The sequence below is a fragment of the Equus caballus genome, chromosome 21, assembly GCF_041296265.1.
Source record: "Equus caballus isolate H_3958 breed thoroughbred chromosome 21, TB-T2T, whole genome shotgun sequence".
Taxonomy (NCBI): domain Eukaryota; kingdom Metazoa; phylum Chordata; class Mammalia; order Perissodactyla; family Equidae; genus Equus; species Equus caballus.
Genome location: NC_091704.1, coordinates 64,058,797 through 64,075,517, shown reverse-complemented (window position 1 = coordinate 64,075,517; position 16,721 = coordinate 64,058,797). Strand labels below are relative to the sequence as shown.

The 16,721-nt window shown below is 48.7% G+C and overlaps 1 protein-coding gene across 1 annotated transcript in view; it reads right to left on the bottom strand.

Annotated features, from left to right (window-relative positions):
- Positions 1–16,721, bottom strand: part of DAP (death associated protein) — a 66,235-nt gene that overhangs the window by 4,391 nt on the left and 45,123 nt on the right. The gene's annotated exons all lie outside the window — the stretch shown is intronic.

Sequence of the window (16,721 nt, the reverse complement as noted above, 5' to 3'; positions counted from 1 at the left end):
CTTAACCACTTGGCCACGGGGCCAGCCCCCGAGTCACCTGTAATTGTGCCACCAGGAGGTAGTAACTGTTAACACACGATGGATATCCTTTCAGTCTTCCTTTCTATGGAGAGACAGACACACTTGTTTTCTTATTAAATTTCTTTTTTTCTTACAAAAAGAGGCATATTGTTTTGTAATCTGCTTTCTATACTTAGGAAGGTGAGCATACTTCCATGTTATTATATGCTTTTCTACGCATTTTTGTAATGGCTGCATGTGTCAGTTTAAAAACGTCGGAACAGAGTTCCAGGTAGTACACAGGTGTGCACACCTCTGAAAGGCCTCGACCAGAGGTGGGGAGACCCGGGAGCAATAGGCAGACGCAAGGCCAGCCTGGGAGGAAAGTGCGACAGGGGCAGCTCGAGGAGGTGGACAGTTCTGCTTGTGGCCAGTCTTGCTGGGCAGACAGCGGACTCCATCCCGCGAGCTGCCGGCCCGCCCCCACCAGCTCTGCTGCTCTGCTCGGCTGCGGGGGGTCCTTTGAAGGAAACCACTTGTCTTAGCTTTGTTTTGCTGCAGGCAAAAGTCCCAGTATTCAGAAGGTTCACAGTTGACAGCCAAAGAGTTTAGCAAAAACACCTGAAACTACCCCAAGTAATTTCTGTTTACTCCAGGAGATTAAGAAACTTCAAATCTTACTAAGCTGTGCAGAAATGTCCCCTACGTGACCTTGGTTTTATTTAGCTTTTGACATGTGGTTAACTGGGTTGGATTCCTTTTCTTTTACTACAAATATGATTTGGCTACAGGTTCAATAGCCAGCTGGAGATGAGTGAGTTCAGCTCAAGCGTGAGTGCCCTGTGTAGGATGACCGGATTCATCCGGAATGCCAGCACGTCCTGCTACGCTGCTCCACACCCACAGGCTCGGCCTCCAGAGTTGTCACCACAAGGGTTTTCCACCCAAAGCTTGGAAACCATGTTTTGGATTCTAACATTGTATAAACGTTTTGCAAAGGAATACAGAAATGGTAGCACAAAAGGTTCTTAAGTTTTGAATGTTCCTTTAAAAATGCAGACAGAGCCTGAAGTCAGGATGGCTCCATTCTCATAACTAACTATGCAGCACCGCCTTCCAGCAAGGCATGGCCTTCTTTCTGGGCCAAGAGTGCACGATTACTTCAATCCTCTCCGCTTCGTATGGGTTTTGTAACCTAAGTCAAGGCTCCGAAAGGCAGAAATAGAGAAAGCTCCTTCACCTGGCAAGAACACGATGAGAAAGTCATCCACGGAGAGTGCATCTAGTCAGAATAAACACAAAATAGGGGAGATTAGCCACCCCCCATCCCAAAGTGAGCCCCAAAAGATGGCAGAGGAAGCTTGGGTCATTTTATATATATGCATGTAAATATATATTCTTTTTCTTTACATATATATATATGTATACAATCATTGTTGAAAAGCAGACAAGCAAAAAAAAAGTTAAAATCACTTGTAATTCTATATTAGTATGTGTATAAAACGCACAAACACACACATTTACACACAGAACTGGACTATAGGAAAACTGCAACCGAATCAGTCGATCATGCTTCTCGCTAACCCCTAATCTTCCAGAGGCTCTGACCCCTTGACACGTCGTTACTTAAGCTGTTGAGTCACACCACTCGTTGGATCCCATGAATCAAGGGAGAGCACATCAACGACCAGCAGGTGGGCTCCGAGTAAGGAACATGCTTCTGACAACAGTTGGGGTGATGGGTGGGGGAGAGCTGGGTGCTGGCTTGCTTTGTGAGCCAGATGTTTATGGTACGTATGTTCTGTACAAAGTGGCTATTTAGGTTTGAGATGGGGGGATTTTTGAAACATCATACCTGGAATTTATGAACCTCTTCTTGGTTAGGGGTGAGAAAAGGGAACAAATGACAAAGTTCCTAGAGCAGTGGCTTCCAGGGTCATGCATATACCCTAGGCGGACCCTTTGCAAAGAAATATGGCAATGGTAAACATGAAAAATTGTAGAAATATTAAAATTTTATATTAACATACAGGTTAAAAAATAAGTTAATACTGGGGCTGGCCCCGTCACATAGTGGTTGGGTTTGGTGTCCTCTGCTTTGGTGGCCCAGGTTTGTGGGTTCGGATCCTGGGTGCAGACCTGCACCATTCATCGGCCACGTGGTGACCCACATACAAAACAGAGAAAGAGTGGTACAGACGTTAGCTCAGAAACAATCTTCCTCAGGAGAAAAAAAAAAAAAAGAGGAAGATTTGCAACAGATGTTAGCTCAGGGTGAATCTTCCTCAGGGGGAAAAAAAAAGTTAATACTAAATAATTAAGAACTAAGAGTTCAAGTATCCTCTTTTCAAACCTTTGTTTCTGGTATATGTCTTAAAACACACTCTGTATCTTATCAGTGCACACCCGTATCACACATTTACTGATGGGCAGCAGCCAAGACACCTCACGTGCTGTTCTAACACTGTGGGTCCCGCCGGGGTCTTCAGGGAGCTGCACAGGAGTAGGGGAGAATGCGGCCCAGGAAGTTGCTGCAGCCACACCAACCCCGTGTCCTGGCCATGGGAGCCTCCATTCCTTCTGCTGGATGTGGCGTTTGCGACTGGGCCAGGTCAAAGGGACTAAGGATGGAGAGGGCGTGCATTTGTCCTGTGCGCACCCCCAGAGGCTGAACCTGGCCAAGGAGCAGGACAGTGAGCTGGCTTCTGGGACAGCCAAAGCCCTGTGCATTCTGCCCAATTAACCTGGGGCAAGGAGGGGGCACTGGTTAGATCTCAGAGACGTCATCTGTACCACTGCTCCCCAGGGCCTCCAACTGTGGGGACTGATGAGAAAAGAGGGGAAAGCCCTGCAGACCCAGCTCGTCCGAGGGGAGGGTCTTGCCTTTAGATTGCACCTTTTTTTTATAAAACAACATTCAGGAATTGTGGACCTGCGTCAGGTCTGGGCAGCTCTAGGTACACAGCCCTTCTGAAGACAGTGTGAGCTCTCCCCTCCCTTCCCTTCCCAGTCTGCTTTAAGCCCAGCTAGCTCAGCAAACAACTAATTTTTAAAAAATTTTATTTATCACTTTAGCCATTGTTAATTGTACAATTCAGTGGCATTTAAGCATATTCACAACATTATGCAACCATCACCATTGTCCATTTCCAGAACTTCTTCATCATCCTCCACAGAAACTCTACCGATTACGCAGTAAGACCCCACCCCCTCCTCCCCAGCCCCTGGCAACTGCTCCACACTCTGTCCTATGCAGTGAACTATTCTAGGTCCTTCCTATAAGGGGCCCATACAATACTTGTCCTTTCATGTCTGGCTTATTTCTCTCAGCATAATGTTCATCCATGTTGTAGCAGGTGCCAGCGTTTCCTTCCTTTTTAAAGGCTGAATAATATTCCGTTGTATGGCTCAACCACCTTTTGTTTATCCAGTCATCCACTGATGGACCTTTTGGCTACTGTAATTAATGATGCTGCGAACATGGGTGTACAAGCATCTGTTTGAGTCCCTGCTTTCAATTCTTTCAGGGACACACTCAGAAGCAGAACTGCTGGCTTCTAAGGTAATTCTGTGTTTAACGTTTTGAAGAAGCGCCAAACTGTTTTCCACGGCAGTGTCACTATTTCGCATTCCCACTAACAGTGCACAAGGGTTCCAGGTTCTCCACATCCTCTCCACTTGTTATTGTGGTTTTTTGGTAGTAACCACGCTAACGGGTGTGAAGTGGTATCTCACTGTGGTTTAGATTTAGCAACCAATTTTAAGAATCAGCTTCCTTGCAGTAAGGAATAATAAATATCAGTCTGCATTGATCATTCATTCAAGGTCTTTACAACTAGCAGTATTTTAGATATACTGAGTTAAATAAAATATATTGAAATTTGTTTCAATAATTGCTGTTTTAGAGTTCAGGGGGTTTTTAAAAATATGAAATATTTTCTCAGCCCTGGAGACTTTGATTAAAGATGGGACCATCAAGCTCAGTCCCGAGTTTGCATTCCACAGGGTCAGGCATTCACTGAGTCCTTGTGACATTTTATCCTGCCCATCTGGAAGGCCGATAAGGCATACACCTTATTCCTCAAGAAAATTTATTAAATAAATAATAGGAAGCTTTCGTTCGGGACGAATGACCCTGTTAAGACTTTGACGTGGTCCCTCCCAGGAGACTGGAAGCGTGTTGTCCGTGAGCGTTCGGCGGCTGCTTAGCCCTGGTGTGACGAAGCTGCAGACTTTCTGCTGAGGTATAGGAGGTATTACATGGCTCTAATCCCTGATAATTCTGCCTTGCTTGCAGCTCCTTTAAATTAAATGTGTGGTTTTAAAAACCTGGAAAGGCCTGAAGATGTGGGGAGGGCAGGAATGACATTTTTCACTGTCTGTTTCCTGAGAGAAAGCAATGTTGCATCCTCAAAACAACATCTGTCAGGATGACTTTCATCAGATTAAGTCAGTCCTTAAAGCCCACATCACAGCTTACAGATTCTTGGGAATGTAGGTTATGCTTTGCATGGAACCCACACGGAATTTAAAATGCATGTGTTTTAGCAAACACAGCTTTGCGAGCGGACTCTGTCAGGGTGTCTCGTTTGTAAATTTCTGTCTAAGCTACCGTATCTCAAAGGAGTTTAGAAAGTTGTCACTATATAGATGTAATGAACAATCGTTTACCAATTTAAGGTGCTGTTAACTGTAGATGGGAAAAGGCATTGAGCTCGGGCCTTTGGCCAAGCCTGAGGACAGCCTGCCACACGTGCTCCGCCACAGTTGGAGCCACGTGAAAATAAATGCTGCTGTTAGACGGGAGGCCAGAGGCCAGCCTTCTGCCATCTTTGCACGGATGCTGCCATATGTCCTTATAGTTGATTACGGCCTTTTCAGCTTTAGAGGAGAGAAGAAGACCTTTCTGGAGGGAGTTTTGATAAAATGTCACAAGGGCTCAGTGAATGCCTGACCCTGTGGAATGCAAACTCGGGACTGAGCTTGATGGTCCCATCTTTAATCAAAGTCTCCAGGGCTGAGAAAATATTTCATATTTTTAAAAACCCCCTGAACTCTAAAACAGCAATTATTGAAACAAATTTCAATATATTTTATTTAACTCAGTATATCTAAAATACTGCTAGTCCAACATGTAATCGATAGAAAAATTACTAAGATTACATTGTTTTTTTGTGTCCTAAGACTTCACGACCCGGACTACTGGCACAGGTCCTGGGCGATGGGACGTGTTCTGCCCAGCTCCGAGGGACGAAAATCGACCGTCCCAAGCACTGGGGCTGGAGGCGAGCCTGGCAGTGACCTAGGCCAGCTTCCCTCCCATGTGTAACGCCAGCACAGCCCATGTGCAGCCCATGCCTTTGTGCTTCTGCAGACAAGGGGCTCGAGGGCCCTAGGGTGGCCTCTGCCATGTCTACCAGGTGACACGGTCTCTGGTTCCTTGCACTTTGTCCAGTGTCCCCTTGCCAAGTCGAAGACCTCTTCCATGGGACAGCTCTTCAGTGTTTGAGGAAGGCCACCACAGGCCACTGGGACATCACTTTCCCAGGCTAAAGGGCGAATTCCTCCCCTTGTCCATTCCAATGTGGTTCTAGAGGTTTGCCAGGACGGCAGCAGACACTGCAGACATGCCTGCGCCACCCAGACCTCTGTACGACACGTACATTCCCGGTCCAGAAACACTGATACTTCTCTTCTTGGGGCTACAGAGAGCAGTCCAGCCCGGGGAATGATTCTGGGCTCCCTGCCCAGCTAACCATCTTCCCAGGACTGCAACTGAGAGGCAGCGTGGTGGAGCAGTCTGTACGCGCAGCCCCACACCAGCCCAGCGCTCCCAGCTGATTGTATGCACTCCTTTCCCTTCTTCCCTTTAACCCGGGGCAGGGGCACCGGGTCCCCTTCGCCCAAGACTAGGCTTCTATGAAGTGAGGGATTCATTGATGCCCGGGGGGTCGGCCTCTGCCTTCCCAAGCACCTGACAGGGATTAGGGTCACTTAGTTATCGGGTAGGAGCATTTCGGGGATGGGGAGACACACACAGCAATCAGTAAGACCAGGCATACAGTCAAATCACCGATCCCATTCAGAGTAGTCAAAATGGCAGCAAAGGCATTACTGGAAAGTTCTGGTTAACAGAATCATTTTCATGTCAGGAGTTTTTTGGTTTTTTTTTTAAGATTTTACTTTTTTTCCTTTTCCTCCCCAAAGCCCCCCGGTACATAGTTGTATTTTTTTTTTAGTTGTGGGTCCTTCTAGTTGTGACATGTGGGACACCGCCTCAGCATGGCTTGATGAGCGCTGCCATGTCCAGACCCAGGATCCGAACCAGCAAAACCCCCGGCCGCTGAAGCGGAGGGCACGAACTTAACCACTCGGCCACGGGGCCGGCCTCTTTTTGTTTTTTTAATTTATTTTTTATTTTATTTTATTTTATTTTATTTTTTTTGAGGAAGATCAGCCCTGAGCTAATATCTGCCGCCAATCCTCCTCTTTTTGCTGAGGGAGATTGGCCCTGAGCTAACATTCATGCCCATCTTCCTCTATTTTATATGTGGGATGCCTGCCTTAGCATGGCTTGATGAGTGGTGCTAGGTCCATGCCCAGGATCCAAACCGGCAAACCGTGGGCCGCCGAAGTGGAGCAGGAGAACTTAACCGCTATGCCACTGGGCCGGCCCCATGTCAGGAGTTTTGATCTGGGATCAAGGAAGACCACTCAGCTGTCCTCTGCAAATGCTTTCTCCTCTTTGTGAAAACACGCTCTGAAAACATCAGTGGGTGGTTCGTATACAGAAGACGGGGACGCACAACTTCCACTGCGCTGTTTGTTCTTTATTTTCCTGAAAGGATGGGAATGATCCTGGATGACAACAGCTCCTATTTATTGATCACTTCCCATAGGCCAGGCCCTGAAGTAAGCACTTTACACGGAACTGTGTGGCCAATCCTCTCAACCCTATGGAGTAGGATCTATTATGTCCATTTTACAGACGAGGGGATGGTGAATCAGAGATGTTCAGTAATGTCCCTGAAGGCTGCACAGTAGGTAAGTGCTCAGAGTGAGACCTGGAACAAAGGCCGCCCGGGACACTAGTGCTGGGAAGAGGGTCATGTAGTGGCTACTATTTTTAGCTTCTGGCTTCTATATGATTTAGAGACGCGGATTTTTAAAGTAAGAGATCTAAATGTAATCAGAGTCCCTTATTCAACCGGACAGTACAATATATGCAAATCTGCCTAAACATTTACTTTCTGACTCGATAATGGATTTTATGGGATCTATTTTATGGATGAAAGAATGGCAGCTGGGAGAGGCTGAAACTTGTTCAGTCCCAGAGGCAGAGCCCGGAGAGCGCGGGTCCCGGAGCTCTTGGCTCAGTGCACTAGTTCAGGTACGAAGCCCAGTCAAGGTTTCAAACTATCTATCAAGTCAAAACACAGATGACATGGTCCCAAAAGGTGGCCAGGAAGAAAGGGGGCAGACGGACGGCAGCTGAGCACCGGCTCTCACGTCAGACAGCCCGCAGCCCTGGCGCTGCTAATGGCTGGCGGGGGTGGGAGCGCTGGTGGAGACTCCTCACCTGTAAAATGGGATGATGATGCACCCCGCCTCCCCAGCTGACTGCACAGAGACGTGCTGCTTAGCACACAGCAAGCCCTCCATACGTGTCAGGTGCTGGGATGACGACCACATGTCCCCACCCCATCCAGGCACCCAGCCTTACGCTCCCACTGCTAACCCACACCTGGTTCAGGTGTTTCCTCTTCAGATCCCCTAGCCCTGCAGAATAACCCCACCCATCTGGCACAAAGGGCTTCCAAAGAAAGCAAAAAAAGGTCCTAGATAAACCAAACAGACGCCACCAAATTGATGGACTTGACGTGAAGGAAAACTCTCTGGGCCCTCAATCTGTTTGATTTCTATTTGACGTGATCTGAACCACTTGACTGTTTCATTTCTCAGCCCACTGAAGACAAGAACAAATGAATGAAAGTGAGGAGGCCACCTGAGCTCGCAGGAGGCTGTGTGCCCGGAGGGAAGAGGCTCAGCACCGAGACCACAGCTCCTCCTCCACCCACAGCCCCTGGTCACAGCAGAGGAAGCGAGGGAGGAGGGAAGCCGGCCAGGACGCTGGCGGTGGTCAGCGGTAGCACCACGCTATCCAGAAGAGGCTATGTCGGAACCTGGGAGGTGGCCATCATGTGACACTCCCTTCCTGGTAAGAAAGCGTGTGACTTCCCAGAAGGGATTTCCCCCTCAAAATCCCCCTCAAAGTCAAAGTTGCCTGGTGACTCAGGGAGCGGTGATCTCCTAAACACTCAGGCCCAGAGAGCTGTGTCAGAGTCTCCATTTCACCTTCCAAGAAGCAGCTGCCCGTTCATGAGAAGGGCCTCTCCTGAGGCCGACAGCAGAAGCGCCATTGTCCTGCACATTCTCGCAAGGGGCACAGGCTGCCCCGGACCCCATAGCCCTTCAAGGTATCTGTACAGTCAAGAGGGGACAGGCAGGCACAAGGATCCCCCAGTGCAGCCCTACTAGCGGAAACACTGACGCTGTGCCCCACTGTGGCAGGCTGACGGCGAAGGGCTCCCCTGGGCCTCCCGGGAGCTGCAGCATGGCCCCTGAGCCTCATCTGTGCCACCTGGGTCTCTAGCCGAGGGAGCCTGGGGCAGCACAGCGCCGCCCTTGGGGGCTCCCACCAGAGTGGGAGTCGGAGTGCTGAGGTCGGAATTATAAAGGGTTCCCAGCAGCAGGAAGAAACCAACAGGGTGCTCTGCCAGAACATTCTCAGGGGGGTTACTTCACAGAGGGGAGTCAACACAGACCCCGAAAAGGTAACCTTTAAGCTGAGGTTCACACATGTGCATGTGCACGTGTATGTACATGCATGTGTGATGGGAAGGACACGAGGCTAGAGCACAGTGAGCAGAAGGAAGAGGCACAATTTCATTTGTTTTTATCAGCACAAAGGGAACGAGGTCAGGGGGGCCCTCTGCTCTTACATTGATGCTGATGGGGTGATTTGGGGTATGGCCCAGCTTGCATGGCCATACCTGGGAAAAGGGGTCTCCTTGCAGACCCTCCCTGTGAAAGGGTAGATCCCTTAAGGCAATCTAGAAGCAGATTCTGCTGCTATATTCTGACTCTGCTCTAAATCTGTGGCTTTGTGTTTTCATGGCGCTTACGGAAATATATGTTCCCACCTGGGGTGATGTGAAATACATTTCCTAGTAAATAGATGGAAAACAAATCCTTTCTAGCCATTTTAGTTCTTGAAATATCTTTATAGCTTGGTGTTAATTTATTTGGGTTATTAATTTTCCAGACACCAAAATAATAATTAGCGTGGCTGGTGACCAGAGGGAAACATCTCACTTGACTGCACCTAGACATTTCTTTGTAATGTCATTCCTCAAAGTTTGACAGGCAAGGTTGTTTCTCTCCTCCAGCCTGATGTCAGCAGCTGAGAGCACTCCCACAAGATGGCACTGCTGGTCCTTTCAGCTGGTGGCTCTCGGGGCTGGCAAAGCTTTGGCCAGCTCGTCCATGCTGTGCATACCTGGAAGCTGGATGTCCACTGTGTGCAGGGCCTACTGGCACCTTAGGACAAGTGTGTCCCTTTCTCCCTAAGGAATAGGTATTGTCCAGTGAGTCTGACTAAAGGTAAATAAAACAATTCAATGCTTTAAATAAAATTCTAAATCAGAGAGAAAATAATCTGGAACGCAATATATGGAGTTTGTAACATCTTTTTGAAATGGTATGAGCAAATGTACTCTCTCGGGGGAGACTGTTTGAGCTCGTGTTCAAGCTGGTCTCACAACGTCTCATCTTCAACGAAAGGACTCAGGATCAGCGTTGGCAAGGGCCTTCTCTCGTTCTCTTATTCAGACCTCCTGATCTGAGGGTGCCGTGACTTTAGGACAAAACCTTAGGCTGGCCTACTCTCAGTCTGTCCTAGAGACGAGTTGGGGTCAGGTCTCCACGTGGGAAGACGCTCTTCTCTGGGGCTTCCAAATGACTTCTCTCAGGATAACGTTGCACCCACAGATATTTGGCTAACTGTTGATCCAGATGTCAACACTTCACCCACCTGCTTATTTAATTAGAGAAGGCCAACACCCCAAGTACTGAGTGTATAGGGCAAGTACGGCTTATACGTAAACGATGTGTCCCGCAGACACTCAGAACGTACAGAGCAAGCTACCTTACCGGGACCTGGGAATCTTCATTTTCCCTCTAGACACATATTTCCAGAAAGCTCCCCTAAGCTTAGCCCTCTTTCCATACAGGAAGACCCCATCATCGGCCTGGTGGCTTACCCTTCTCCTTCTTACCTCTGCTCTCTCCTTATTCTCCCTCCTTCCCCAGATGCAAAGCAGATAAGATAAATACAGTAAGTATTCTAATTATTAGCTTGCTTCTTCTGGATCTCCTGGTCCAGAAAGTCTCTGTATTCATCACAACAGAGAGTGGTCACTCCACCCGCTGGGAGAAACCCGGGTTGCGCTTCCTGACAGTGCGTGGGTGAGCAAGGGTGCTGGCATCTGCACGGGTGGAAGACCCACCTCCTGCCTCTGCCTCGACAGAGCACAGAGAAAACTCAGAGGCACAGAGCAAAGTGTGCAATGGCGAGTTTGAGGACCTGGGCTTTGGAGACAAGTGGCTCTGGGTTCAAGTCTCAGAAGAGCAGCCTCTCTGAGCCTCGGTGTCCATCTGTAAAACGGGAATAATCCTTACTTCATAGGACAGTTGGGAGTTTAAATGAAATGCTGCATACACTGTATTTAGAACATTGCCTCCACTGACAAAGTCACATTTAGCGGTGAGAAATATTGAATTAATTTCCTATATAACGACAATCTATAAGTTTCTATCTTGTCTTCTAAATTATAATTTAAGAATTCTTTTCTTTGTTTTTTTTAAAGACTAGAGAATTCTAAGTTTCCTTAGAGCTGCTTTGAAGAATGCTAAGGTGCCCACCTTAAGTTTGCTCATTCCTCAGTTCTAAGCACCATACCTTACCCTGGGGCAGGATTCGAGGGCATCACAGAGAGAAAATGTTCACCCAGCGCCAAAGGATCTGAACCCCAGCCCACCCGCTCCCAGCATCCTGTATTATTCACACGTGTAGGGCAAGACAATTGACTGCCTCCTGTGTGTCGTTAAATGTTCCAGGGAAGCTATCTTTTAGGGAGAAGGTAGCTTATCATTTAAGGCAAGGGCTAAGTTTTAAAATAAAAAAAAATCCCTGTGTGTGTGTCTTACCACATGGCAATGCCGAAGATGCTGGGGGTGGGGAGCCTGTCTGTTGGTGAGCACCACAGCTACGTGGTGGAAGATGCTGGCTGCAGGTGGGCCGCCAATACGCTAAATCAGGCCATATTTGGTGACATTCGGCAAGGCTCCCAGGTACCACCTAGGAAGTGCCTGTATCCGGGCTTGCACTACAGTCAGCTCGTTACAACAGGGGAATGCTCCATTCTCTGCATGGCCTGAGAACACTGTAATTATCAGGCAATCTGTGTAACTATCATACAGGTACTAACAGTTCTAAATGTTACTTCATTTCAGTAAGTAACATTTACGCTCAAAACTACAGTCGATCCCCCTAATCGGTGGTTTCAGTTACCCTCGGAAAGCGAAACCCAGATAAGGAGGAAAGCAGAACTTCGGAACGCCTCCCCTGAGGATAAGGGGGGACCACTGTACCCCATCTTTTATTCTGAACACGTTTGTTTTAGCGTCATTCTTTGGATTTCAATTACAGGGAAGTGCCAGTGAAGAGTCAGTGCCGATTAGACAGGTGCTATCGATCAGAGTATTTATTGTCTACATCTCCACATCAGATCTAGTTGCTGTCTTCAGGGTCAAGGGTCATGTCTTACAAGGGTATGATTTTTGGGAGGAGGGTGTCGTCCATGGATCAAAGTACAAAGCATTTACTATAGCACAGCTATTACCTCTTTAAAAAGGAAAATGCTCGTGTAAGGAGAAAAAAATCTGACAACTGCTAACGGACTTCCTATTAGAAGGAAGTGCACACTGAGATTAAATCAAATATAGACACCAAAGATTCATCCGGTCTGGCTCCACTTCCTTCTCCGGAAGTACAGAGGGCTGACCTTTGAGGTCAGCTGTCACTCGGATGTTTCCTGGTAGAACCTAGCGATAAAGAGGAGAGAGGCCCGCTCTCCCTGCTCTCAGGATGCTTTAGCCGGGTCTCTCTGAGGGATGGGAGCTCGGCATGGAGCAGAAGTCGAAACGCGGCCGGGAGGGCTGAACGCAGCTTAAAGTCAAAGATGCGGGATGACGGACAAGAGCTTTTGGATTTCTCAGCGGCTGGATTCACCAGTAATTATATCCCTGAGCCACCCTCCAAACCCTTGGCAGGGAGGGATTTGGTGAGCCGACAGCGGCAGTCGCTCCCCAGGCGGCAGCAGCTGCTGGCCTCCGTGCTCTTAGATTTGCAAATTCAGCCTCTGTGACCCTGCTCAGATCACACCATGCCCTCAACGCCTTTTTGGTGATTACAGAAAAAGAGGAGAAAAGTCAAGTACACAGAAAGCGAAACCCACCGCCATTCTGCTTGCTTTTTAAACCAGCGAGTGCGTTAGGTGACTCCCATTTAATCCAAGAGGCCCACCCTCACCCACATGTTTAGAGCAAGCACTTCAGAACATAACAGCACGGGAGCACAACAGGACAGACTGCGGTACAGACTAACGTCAAAGCCACGGAAGGTTTTGAGAAACACACTCTGAGCGCTGGTTAAAGTCTTCATTCACTCTCTGATGCTGAATAGTCCTGATGCTCCGATCTTTTCCAGTGACCAGGTCACCTCCTGGGTAAATTAATATTCAGGGCCCTAAAGGTTTACTTGTGGTTTATTTGTTTATTAGTCAGTTTCATTAATTCGTTCACTCAGCAGATATATACATATAGTGTCTATTAAGTACAGCATGCCTCAAAATTAGGAAGCATTTGCGTCACATCTGGAGCGCCTCCTGTTTCCTGCCTGTTCAGTGGCTGGAGGGACACTGGCCCCTACTTCCTACCACTGTCCTCTTTTCCTCCACTAGCCAGCATTTGGTGCTCACCCACAGTACAGGGCTCCAGGACAGGGGCTGGGGTGAAGACAAGAGACATCAGTGAGCTGGTCCCAGAGGGCCCCTCAAATGTCATCCAGAGGCCAACAGGGCAGGCCTGTGAGGTTTACGAGAAACTAAAGTGGAAAACAGGCCATCACGATTTTCCAGAAACAGGTTGACCCTTTTGCAATGGAACCAGTCCCTGTGGCAACCACAAGAAGACCAAGCATGTCCTTATCGACAGGAGGAACTCCCACAAGGCTGATCTTCTCTCAGGGATGCAAGATCCCCCAGGGCTGCTCCTGAGGACATGTGGGAAACAGAGAATCTCTATGAGCTTGGCAGAGAAGGATTTCAAGTGAAGAATGGAAGAGCAGGCGCAGAGACAGAGCAAGCACCCACTGCATGCTGCACTGCACCCCACGCCCAGGGCGCTCAGCACCACTCCTCCTTCCTCCTGGGTGTCTGCTTCCTCAGGGCCCTTTCCTTTGCCTTCCATGGGGACAGCCAGAGAATCTGCTTTTGCCTCCAATGAAGCACTCAGTGTGTCTCGTTACTAAAAAGCAAGGAGGCAGACAACTGAAGGGTGAGGCAGTTCCACGGGGCTGAAGGAGAACAGGGCCAGCGGACAGAGAACAGGCTTTCTGACTGACAATCAGGTGGCCATGGGCACTCGAGTTGGGCTCTCTGCACCTCAGTTTCCTCATCTGAAACGAGGAGCTAATGACCCCCTCCGGAGCTCGTGGGAATTTGGGCAAGATGGGGTGAGCTCCATGTGTTAGGCTGCTGTACATACAGCGTGTGACTCAGAGAGAACTGTCCCGAGGTGAGTGTGGGAATCGAGGCAGATCCATCTAGGCTACATGACAGTGCGGAGGGAGCCCGGATGGTGGTTATCACACCGAGGAAAATTAGAGCAGAGAAGCACATCCTTGCCTCTGGAGGATTGCTCCAATCTGTAACCCGAGGTGGCGCTCGAGGACTATGCAGGGCTTTGGGGAAAGACTAGAACAAGCAGCGACCTGGAGCTTCCCTACCAAGCTGAGCTGCACACGGAGAGATGGTCCCATGGCCACAGCCGCAAACAGGACGATCAGGAAGAGAGATCCTGTGAGGGCCTCTCAGCAGGCTGGACGTGACATGCTTCAAGGGATATTAGGGCTAAATGTAAACTTAACATTTAAGAAACCAAAGAAGAACCTATATTTTATAATGCTCACTTGGAGACGGCATGCATGAACAGAACCCACACCAGAAACTTCCTTCTTCCACCATGGTAGGGCAAATGAACCTGCATCTAAGGCCCGTCTGTTCTGAGGGAGTGATGGAAAGTACAAGAACAGCATGGCCACATTTCCGAGGAGTCTCAGAACCTCCACGGTGAACGACAGCAGTGACTCACCACAACAAACGTAAACGCCCTAGAACGCAAGCTAAGGTGGGTGGAAAGGAGGAGTTGCGGCCTTTTTCCTTTTTCGTTTAACACCCGATGGCCCTGCAGGAAGGGGGTTTTTTAAGAGTTGGGAGAGGAGGACATTTCAGCTGAAGAGTAGCTGGGAGCTCGACCTGGCACAGCTGAAGAGCAGGGGCACGGCAGCTCTGCACACCAGCACCGTGCCCGTGCCTGTGCCCTCAGTGAATATTTACTGAGCAACCACCAGTGCCAGCCACAGGGCTGGGTACTAGAGACCCAGTGCAACCAACACAGATGGGGCTCGCCTCCCTGGCGCCTACTGCATGAGGGTGCTGGGCTCTGCAGGGTGGATTAGGGTTCAAGACAGACTTGACCTACTTGCAAATGGACCCAGGGCCCTTGTTTCTCTGGGTTCCATGTGATGGGTAAGATAACCCTAGTATTTTGCATTTTGTTATCCAGAACTAGAACACACTGCCTGACAAAGAGAAGTTCTTGTGTAGACAATGAAAGAGAATATTGGAAACCAGAACTATTCTAGAAAATGTGGGCCATGTGGCCTCTGAGCAGTGGGGCGTAAACTGCCTGTGCTGACACTGTTCCAGAGCCTCAGTTAATACATCCGAGGACAGAGCTGTCACCTTGGAAACCAGAAGGAAGGACCCTAAGGAACGGTGACACCCAGGAGGAAACCTGGAAAGGTGTGGGGCCCAGGGTCTGGCTGGGTGAGTGGATGCTCGGCTGAAACCTGAGGCATCCATCAGCTTTGAAGCCTTCCCAGGGAAACAGGGAGCATGGTATTTCAAATGAGATCCGTGAACGAAGCTCCCAGATGACAATCTTTTGCATCTGTGCTGCTTGTTTCATGGAGGCAGGTGAAGATGGAATAGGAGTACTAACTTGGAACTCTCTCTTAAAAGAAATAAGTTCTGTTACAGACGAAGAGCCCCAGACAAAGAGGCGTTCTTAATCTCAAGATGTAATTTGTGGCTTTTCCTCAGCACTTACCTCAAAAAGGTACTGATTTGAATACACAAAAACAAACAAACAAACAAACAAACCCCAGCATCTTTATGGTTCAGTAACAGAGCTGTGAGAGAGTCCTAAAATGATTATCAGTGACGTAGGTACAAACATTTTCTGCATTGCCATCTTCAAAAATGACTGCAATGGCAGACAGCATTGTATTTGTCTTCCTCTCCTTTTCTGGAAAGAAAAAAAAGCAGCCAATCCCCTGCTGCCTCCTCCCTGACCAGTTATCCTCGGATGGTCGTGGGCCCCGACTCCCTGGGACAGTCCGGGTTAGGCCTCCGTCCCGGTGTAATTACTAACAGTGCCTCCTTTCACTCTCCAAAGCATGCCAGTCTGGACATGTTGCTTGGTCCTTCCAAGCGGAGACACAGAATTCTAGAATGATCCTCAGCTCTACTGGGCTCTTAGTTTCATCATGCATGGAAGAAATGCTGGTATGACTTTAATACTCGAGCCAGCTGGTAAACACCAGCCCAAAGGCGGCTCCCGTGTTATCTTGCCCCGATCCTCCAGCCAGAACTGCTTCTCTCCCAGCTGTGTTCCCATGAGAACTTCTCACGATGCACTATAGGCTAATGCATGTCTAGCTCTCTTTAAAGGTCAAGGGCAAGGGCTGAATTTGTTGTGTCCCCAGCACCTGCATAGTGCCTGGTACACACTGAGGCCCAACAAATGCCCTGAGCACCAAATGAGCACGGCTGGTGCAGCCTGTAGTAGTGGCAGGGATTGAACTAGCCTGGGTGACTCCCTGGGGCTGTTTCTGGCTCACGTCTTAGGAATGCATGTAACTCCTCATGCACAGAGAGCCGCAAAGACTTGCTAAGGAGTGATTAGAGATACGTGGATTTATTTTTGTTACCTATCAATCTGGCTGGACTGGATCTGCTGGTGATGGGGAGATAACCTGGAGTTCCCAAGCAAATGGGCTCTTTCTCCAGCATTGGCCAGACTGATCTTGAAGACTAGTCAACAGTTTTTCTCCCTATTAAGAGAGCTCAGGCTAAGCGGTACTTCTTCAGATCATCTCAAGTCAAACTTGAGAATGATGATGGAACCATGAGTTGAATCTTGAACGAGGAGGACAGATGCCGGAGGCAGAAGGAAGAGAAGGAAGGGGTGTGTGCCTTATTAAGACCATTTTCGGGAGTCTGAAGTAACATTCAACAGGAAAAGACCCCATCAAC